We start from the raw sequence: 9984 nt of genomic DNA, 5'->3' as shown, positions 1-9984 counted from the left end.
TCGTCTGCGCATGAGTCCGCACACGCAAAGCAACAGAAGTCGTGATTCTTTGCACCTTCTTTGCATAACTTCAGCACATTCGTCAGAGATCGCAGAGTTTATAGGTTGTGGTAAAACGACGGATTCTATTGGTGGTGCGCTCGGTATCATTTTTTCTGATGCACTTTCTTCACCCAAGGCGCGGATGGGTTGGTTGCGATGTAACAACTGGATTCGACATTATTTAAGTAAAATATTGAAACGATTATGATTAAAAAGTCGTAGGACACAGCCGCCTTTAGTTTCTAATTCCTCTTGACTGTTTTGAAGTTTGGTTGACGAACGCTATTTATTTATTTTTATTGACTCGTCGCTCGTTCGTACTACAGATTGACCAACTTATCTGTGAATCAAAAAAAATAATATTTCGCTCAAGTAGTGTTAGTATTGCTTTGTCTGATTCACAGATAAGTGTGATGTGATATGCTGTTGGTGTTGGTCAGTCCACTCCAAAGTCCAAGTCTTTCTTTGGGTCAGTCAGCAGGGCTCAGTCAAACTCGAAACTCGAAGTTCGTGTCGTGCGGTCCCTCTCGCTCTCGTGTTAAATAGTGTAAGTGTCAGAGGACAGCACGACACGAACTTCGAGTTTCGAGTTTCGTAGTAGCCCAGCAGGTCAGTCTGACACTGACACTTGGCTGACAGTCTGACAGTGACTGCTCTTTTTTTACGTCAGGGTAGATAAAGGCAATGTCATCATAGAGTCTAACAGTGACTCAGACTTATTCATAATAAAAAAATAATATACTTTAATTAAATTAAAATTGTACACTTATGAGTATACATACAAAAAAAGAACTAACCTAAGATAGCTTAACTAACTTGGTTTTTATTATTTATTTCATACGGGAAAAATTAATGGCCAAAAGACATGAAACATTTTTTAAATATAAAAATTGTTGAGAAAATTCGAAATATGTAAGTAAGATATAAAATAATAAGTACTTGAAATCAAAGTTCGTATCGTTCTTACCGTCCGCTATTGCTAATATTATTTCATACGAGAGTGAGAGGGACGGTACGATACGAGCTTCGATTTTCGAATTTCGTAGTAGTAGCCCTACTGAGAGCCTACCTACTTCGAAGTTCGAAAATCGAAGCTCAAATCGTACCATTCTCTCGCTCTTCGTATAAATAGTAGGGTATCTCATCTAATTGGTGATTAAAATCGAATTTTGAATAAAAGTCCATGTTATTATCAATCAATGTCTGTACTTTTATAGGAACTGCAGACTTCCTGTTATTGGCATAATCATGCCTTTAAATCTTAATTAAATATAAATAATACTGTTCATAATCCACATTTCTTCAACTGCCCGAACACCGCTAATTTGGTGACAATCACCTTAAGTCGGTGATACGTACTACTCTAATTAGACTATAACCAAATTACACAAGTTAATTTTTTTTATCACCTAATTAGGTATAATGAGTTATTTAAAATATATTTGGAAACAATATTAATTAGTATTAAATAAATTGCACGTGGGTATATTTGTAATAAACAATGAAATCTATTCATTTTGAAACATTTAACTACCGTGTGACTCACTCATAGTGCGAACGTACCTTTGTAGAGCGATGTTGTTAGTGTTGTGTGCTACCCTACATTTGACAGTTCCACCTAAATGACGTTGAAAACGCTCCTGGGAGGAAGGGCTACGGATTAGCCTGAAACATGTCGAGCTAAACTCGATTTAAGACGCGAGTGATCCGGGTCAATGCCATTTAATATGAAATCTGAATTGTCGACCTACTACATGCATCACACATAAATATTTTTTTTGGTTCTTATCATTATCAACTTTCTTGACTCTGGCAATGGAGGTGATACGGCTTCATGCAAAATTAACAATTCATCCAATCTGCGCCATTTTCAACCGACGAAAAAAAAACGGAGGAGGTTTCAAGTCGACTCGAATTTTTTTAATGTATGACCACGCATAACTTTTTACAGAGTAGTTCGATTTTGATAATTATTTTTTATTGGAAAGGGGTTGAAGTTGAACCTTGAAGTTGGTCCCATATAATTTGGAAAAAAAATACCCTAAGGATGGGAAAAAATATAAAATAAAAACTTTTTAACAGAAAAATTTAACCGCCGATGCCTTATACATATGATAATGTCACGTTTGACTCCAATACGTTTTCAATGGCTGATTTTATTTTTTTAGATTCATTATACTCGCGGTTTTTTTCTTTTTATTTTATCGTCATCCATGTTCTGAAAATTAAAAATTACAATGAAAAGTAAAAAAAAATAACTCATGTAATTTGGTGATAAAGACCCCCAAAATAATAAACTAACGTTGCTTATGAACTGCAACTTTATTAATTATGAATTATTCAACACATAGTACATGCAGTAAATAATTAAAATACACGCGTTTTAATTAAATTTCACTCATTCTTTACTATCTTGTTTAATTTGGTGATACCGTTGCGGCGTCAAATTTGAAAATGATAACTTTTTGACCGGCTTTCACAACGTACTGTGAAAAAACTATACAAGTTTTGTTAAAAATAATAACTGATATACTAAAAATAATGTTTTTATAGTACACTGTCCACTTTTTATACAAATCCAGGCACTTTAGTATTAAAAACTAATTATAAACGGAGAACCAGTTGCTACATGTCCACGCGGCGCCGTAATGAGGTCCCGCGCGAGAAATTTGCTAATATTAACTATCTCGCTCTCTCAATTGCCCACAAGAATGCAAACGGAATTCTAACTTAATGCTTTGTAGTAAGGTCGCATTTAAAAGGCCTTAATTCACTAGCTTTACTCGGTATCGTGCTTCAAACCAGGGCTTCAAATACCGTTAAAAAATGGTAACGGTACCAACTGTCAAACAGATTTAACGTTAAATCATAATTAACGTTAAACGATTACCGTTACTTATACAACTTTTTACCGGTATAAAAATGGTAACGTTATCAGCTATTCATTAAATTAACGTTAATTCAAAAGTATCGTTAAATCATTTTAACGGTATTTATATTACTATTTACCGGTAAGCTTGGGTAACGTTAAATGGCAGATTATCCTCATTTATCGAGCGAGTATGCACGCGCAATACGCGCATTCCTCGTCGTTTTTAGGGTTCCGTACCTCAAAAGGAAAAACGGAACCCTTGTAGGATCACTTTTGTCCTTCTGTCCGTCTGTCTTTTGTTAGACGCTTTTTCTCAGGAACGCGTGGAGGTATCAAGGTGAAATTTATAGGTAGATATTTGTATGAGAAATACGAATATCTGTTCTCGAGTCTTGGGTGCATAATAGTATTTACTGCAGAGGCCATGAAGTAAGGGATTGATGGACGAGTTGGGGTAGACGGCCGAGTCGTAGACGAGGCGATAGAACGAGTCCAGCAATCCCTGTTCTGGCCGAGGCTTGTATAGTGCTTTCTCAAACAATGTGAGGAAATATTTTTCATCCATCCATCCATCCATCCATCCATCGCATCGCATCGCTTCGCATCGCATCGTTTCGCATGGCATCGCTTCGCATCGCATCGCATCGCTTCGCATCGCATCGCTTCGCATCGCTTGGCATCGCTTCGCATCGCTTGGCATCGCTTGGCATCGCTTCGCATCGCTTGGCATCGCTTCGGCATCCGCTTGCATTCGCATCGCTTCGAATTTCCATCGCTTGGCATCGCTTCGCATCGCTTGGCATCGCTTCGCATCGCTGGCATCGCTTCGCATCGCTTGGCATCGCTTCGCATCGCTTGGCATCGCTTGGCATCGCTTTGCATCGCTTGGCATCGCTTGGCATCGCTTCGCATCGGTTGGCATCGCTTCGCATCGGTTCGCGTCGCTTGGGTCCTTGGCGTCGCTTGGCGTCGCTTGGCGTCGCTTGGCGTCGCTTGGCGTCGCTTGCATCGCTTGGTCGCTTGGCATCGCTTGGCATCGCTTGGCATCGCATCGCATCGCACATCGCTTGCATCGCTTCGCATCGCTTGGCATCGCTTCGCATCGCTTGGCATCGCTTCGCATCGCTTGGCATCGCTTCGCATCGCTTGGCATCGCTTCGCATCGCTTGGCATCGCTTGGCATCGCTTCGCATCGCTTGGCATCGCTTCGCATCGCTTGGCATCGCTTCGCATCGCTTCGCGTCGCTTGGCGTCGCTTGGCGTCGCTTGGCGTCGCTTGGCATCGCTTGGCATCGCATCGCATCGCATCGCTTCGCATCGCATCGTTTCGCATCGCTTCGCATCGCTTCGCATCGCTTCGCATCGCTTGGCATCGCTTCGCATCGCTTGGCATCGCTTCGCATCGCTTGGCATCGCTTGGCATCGCTTGGCATCGCTTGCATCGATTCGCATCGCTTGGCATCGCTTCGCATCGCTTGCATCGCTTCGCATCGCTTGGCGTCGCTTGGCGTCGCTTGGCGTCGCTTGGCGTCGCTTGGCGTCGCTTGCGTCGCTTGGCGTCGCTTGGCATCGCTTGGCATCGCATCGCATCGCATCGCTTCGCATCGCATCGTTTCGCATGGCATCGCTTCGCATCGCTTCGCATCGCTTGGCATCGCTTGGCATCGCTTCGCATCGCTTGGCATCGCTCGCATCGCTTGGCATCGCTTGGCATCGCTTGGCATCGCTTGGCATCGATTCGCATCGTTGCGTCGCTTCGCATCGCTTGGCATCGCTTCGCATCGCTTGGCGTCGCTTGGCGTCGCTTGGCGTCGCTTGGCGTCGCTTGGCATCGCTTGCATCGCATCGCATCGCTTCGCATCGCTTGGCATCGCTTGGCGTCGCTTGCATCGCTTGCATCGCTTGGCATCGCTTCGCATCGGTTGGCATCGCTTGGCGTCGCTTGGCGTCGCTTGGCGTCGCTTGGCGTCGCTTGGCGTCGCTTGGCGTCGCTTGGCGTCGCTTGGCGTCGCTTGGCGTCGCTTGGCGTCGCTTGGCGTCGCTTGGCGTCGCTTGGCGTCGCTTGGCGTCGCTTGGCGTCGCTTGCGTCGCTTGGCGTCGCTTGGCGTCGCTTGCATCGCATCGCATCGCTTCGCATCGCTTGGCATCGCTTGGCATCGCTTTGCATCGCTTGGCATCGCTTGGCATCGCTTCGCATCGGTTGGCATCGCTTCGCATCGGTTCGCGTCGCTTGGCGTCGCTTGGCGTCGCTTGGGCGTCGCTTGGCGTCGCTTGGCGTCGCTTGGCGTCGCTTGCGTCGCTTGGCTCGCTTGGCATCGCATCGCATCGCATTCGCTTCGCATCGCGTCGCTTTCGCTTGGCATCGCTTGGCATCGCTTGGCATCGCTTGGCATCGCTTGGCATCGCTTCGCTCGCATCGCTTCGCATCGCTTGGCATCGCTTGGCATCGCTTGGCATCGCTTGGCATCGCTTCGCATCGCTTGGCATCGCTTCGCATCGCTTGGCATCGCTTCGCATCGCTTGGCGTCGCTTCGCGTCGCTTGGCGTCGCTTGGCGTCGCTTGGCGTCGCTTGGCGTCGCTTGGCGTCGCTTGGCATCGCTTGGCATCGCATCGCATCGCATCGCTTCGCATCGCATCGTTTCGCATGGCATCGCTTCGCATCGCTTCGCATCGCTTCGCATCGCTTGGCATCGCTTCGCATCGCTTGCTTTCATCGCTTCGCATCGCTTCGCATCGCTTGGCATCGCTTGGCATCGCTTGGCATCGATTCGCATCGCTTGGCATCGCTTCGCATCGCTTGGCATCGCTTCGCATCGCTTGGCGTCGCTTGGCGTCGCTTGGCGTCGCTTGGCGTCGCTTGGCGTCGCTTGGCGTCGCTTGGCGTCGCTTGGCGTCGCTGCCAAGCGATGCGAAGCGATGCCAAGCGATGCGAAGCGATGCCAAGCGATGCGAAGCGATGCGCGATGCGATGCGATGCGATTGCGATGCGATGCGATGCGATGCGATTGCGATGCGATGCGATGCGATGCGATGCGATGCGATGCGATGCGATGAGCGATGCGATGCGATGCGAGATGCGATGCGATGCGATGCGATGCGACGGACGGACGGACGACGGACGGACGGACGGACGGACGGACGGATGGATGGATGGCTGGATGGATGGATGGATGGATGGATGGATGAATGAAATATTTCCTCACATTGTTTGAGAAAAGCACTACACAAACCTCGGCCAGAACAGGGATTGCTGGACTCGTTTTATCCGTCTACCCGAACTCGTCCATCAATCCCTTACTTCATGGCTCTGCAGTAATGTACTAATTTAAGTATGTATGTATAATGTTAAATGTTTAAAATTATGTTGAATGTTTGTTTATTCGATGCTTAGTAGGTTAGGTACCCATAGCATAAACTTTGCTTACTTTGGGACTGAAGGGCCCGCTGGGCTACTACGAAACTCGAAAATCGAAGTTCGTATCGTACCGTCCCGCTGGCGCTTATATTATTTAATACGAGAGTGAGAGGGACGGTACGATACGAACTTCGAGTTTCGTAGTAGCCCTGCCGGCCACATGTCCACATTGCGGCGTCATCAACGTAAAATGGCGCGGCGGCCGATGGGCCACGGTGCCGCGCGGTGCACGTTACGGCGTCGTGAACGTACAACGGCGCCACAGGGCGGCCACGCCATACAAAATACGCGTCCTTGAATCTACATAGGCACGACGACGTCTGTACACGCGTCAATGTGTGCGTAAGACACACAGGGCTGACTTTCGCAAAACCCTAGTACTATAGGGTATGTAGGTATGGCTTAGATGTGTAAATAAATGTAATCGTTAATCATATATTTTTATTTAAACCTACTTAAAATGTGTCTGTCTATGTATTTAAGCATTATTATTTTAAATTACAATAAATATATGACTACAAACTTGAACGAATTATTCGGTACCTAATTAGTTATTTCATGTATTAATCGCGATACTTTTAGAAAGCATTATTTATTTACAAAAGGAAGTAGGCAGGGTAGGAACCTCAATTTCTCGCGCGCCCATTGACAAGTTGGCGCTTGCTCGCGGACTCACGGCGGATTTCACGGAAAATTATGTGACTTTGTACGAGCGACAAATTATTAGAATATGATTGATTTTCGAGTTTTTAGGAAATAAATACAATTGAATGTTTTATAAATTAAAGTTTATTGTTTTAATCATTTGAAACCTTATTAGTTAAAGATTACTTACTTACACTAAAATATTTCCTTTTAAAGGATTTGTCTCTGAACATTCGATTGTTAAATCGTATGTAATATGTAATTACTAGCTTTTGCCCGCGACTTCGTCCGCGTGGAATAGTATCTTTGGGAAGTATTTAATTTATTTAGGATACCTATTCTGCCAATAATAGTAGGTACATAAAAACTTCTACGGTTTACCGAAATAACCTATTTTTATTACATTGCTATAGATATAAACTATTTTTTTTTGTTCTTCCATCCATCCGATGTTCTTTGGTAAAACATACAATATTTTGCGGGTAGCCACATTTTAGCAATACGACGTGTATTCTACCCTGCCAACACAAAAGGACTAATTCTTCATATTGAGCTCTTGACACCTTACGTCCTTTATTGTAAGTTAGGAGGGTAAGGTAAGGATTAAGTATACTTAAGACGGCATTTTTAGTAAGCATAGCTACACATATTTGTAATAAATATACTGATAGTAAATTTGTTTGGAATTCCTTAAGAACTTTCATCCCCATATTTTCAAGTAAATAGGTCGAAATTTGAAAAGCGTCGGAACAAATGTTTTTTAGGGTTCCGTACCTCAAGAGGATAAAAAGGGAACCGTTAAAGGATTACTTTGCTGTCCGTCCGTTTATCTCGTAAACGCGCGGACTTAGATGAATGATTGGTCTCGCGCGCTCGCTCGACTAGATACCGCCGGCGTACTTGTCAAATGCGGCAACAAATAGTACGCCGAAATCGGCGTACCTGAGCCCGAGGCGAGTCAGTCGCGTTGCAAACTGTGCGTAATGTGCATGTCCCGAATTTTTGTTAAATTTTGGTCATAAACCGAAGTAAAATGCCAGTTTTCGCAGTGAAACTGTTTTTTAAAATAATACTACAAGAAATAAGAAGGACACTGGGATCACATACCATCAGTAAATATCGTATAATTTCGAAATTACAAAATAAAATAACATGAACCCTAAACGCCATTCTGTGTTGCCGCGTACACAAGAATCAAATTCCCCGTGGTTGAGATTTTAATAAATTGAATTTTATTGTTATCATCATTAAATGATGATAAATTTTAATAACTTATTTTATTTAAGTATCTAACGTAATTATTATATATACATAACCTAGTTCTATATTATTTAATGTTTATCTTTGTGATATTATACACTGAAGATGTATAAATTGTTACCCGACACTATTTAATTAAGGGGTGAATGTTTCTTAAAATTAAAAATGTTTTTCGTTTTCCCAGTCAAAAGCCCGATCAGCTGATTTACTTTGGTATTACGGGAAACGAAAATATTTTTTTTTTCGTATTTCTACCTATTTTCCTGAAATGTTAACTTTTTACCCGACTGCCCGAAGGAGGGTTATGTTTTTCAAGCGTATGTATGTAAGTATGTATGTATGCATGTACGTATGTATGTATATTTTGTAAACAATTATTTTTATTTTAGTCTTAATTAACCTGTACATTATATTAGGTTTAACTATAGGTGCAACGTGTTAAGTACGCAAAACTTCTTAGTTGGTGACTCAGTCCATGAATTTTCAGTAATAATTTGTAAATATTGAATGTCCTTAAAGATATATATTTTTTAATTAAAAGTGAGACCTGATCATTGATATACCTACATCATACCTACCATTTTTTTAAAGAAGAAACCTACGCCTAACCTATATACACAAACATTAATACATTCACTCTTAATTACTTCTTAATTTCTAAGTATTTCCCAAGATACATTTTGTAACCAGTAACTTAATAGACCACAGAATAATTTATTTTCCCAATAATTCGGGTAACAGTGGAGCAGCTGGCAACACAATTCGTCACGCACACTAGCATCCTTGCAAATTGTCTTACACCGTTCTTACGCACACTACAATATTGAGTGGCCGCATTCACGAACGTTTTGTTTTTAGTTAGCGCGGTATCTAGTCGAGCGAGCGCGCGAGACCAATCATTCATCTAAGCGCGCGGAGTATAGATATCGAGTTGAAATTAAAACCCTAAACTCAGGTCAATAGTCCCGAAAGCTGTGAAAAAATCAAACCTCAAGTCAAGGCAATCAAAAACTACAGTCATTAAAATGGTTAAGATTGGTTTTTTGGAATCTTTTTGTATTTTTTATTTCAATTCCAAATTTTTACTTTTACGGTCATCCCGTAAAACCTAAATTGAAAATACAAACTGAAATATAGATGCACAGAAAAACCAGAAAAATAAGACCATCACTGGGAATCGAACCCAGGTCCTCGGTATTCCGTACCGCGTGCTATACCGCTACACCACTGATGGTCAACGGTACCGACACGAATTTCCCCTATGCACCTCATATCTCAGCTTGTTTGTTTCTTATTTAGCCACTTAAGCAGTGACGCTAGCGACATCTATGCCGTAGCCCTCATCGAGAAACTTTTTCGGCACTCCATTGCTTCATTTTACGGGATGAGGATGAGGATGATGATGCAGAGCGAAGGCTGCGGAGCGGAGCGGAGGTTGCGGGGCGGAGCGGAGCAGAGGTTGTGGAGCAGAGGCTGCTGAGCGGAGCGAAGGTTGCGGAGTGGAGGCTGCGGAGTGGAGCGGAGGTTGCGGAGCGGAAGCTGTGGAGCGGAGCGGAGGTTGCGGGGCGGAGCGGAGGTTGCGGAGCGGAGGCTGCGGAGCGGAGGCTGTGGAGCGGAGCGGAGGTTGCGGAGCGGAGGCTGCGGAGTGGAGGTTGCGGATCGGAGGCTGCGGAAAGGAGGCGGCGGGGCGGAGGCTGCGGAGTGGAGCGTTGGCAGTGGAGTGGAGCGGAGACAACGTAGCGGAGGTAG

Source organism: Choristoneura fumiferana, chromosome 25, assembly GCF_025370935.1.
Source record: "Choristoneura fumiferana chromosome 25, NRCan_CFum_1, whole genome shotgun sequence".
Lineage (NCBI taxonomy): Eukaryota > Metazoa > Arthropoda > Insecta > Lepidoptera > Tortricidae > Choristoneura > Choristoneura fumiferana.
Note: the sequence above shows the minus strand (reverse complement) of the source record.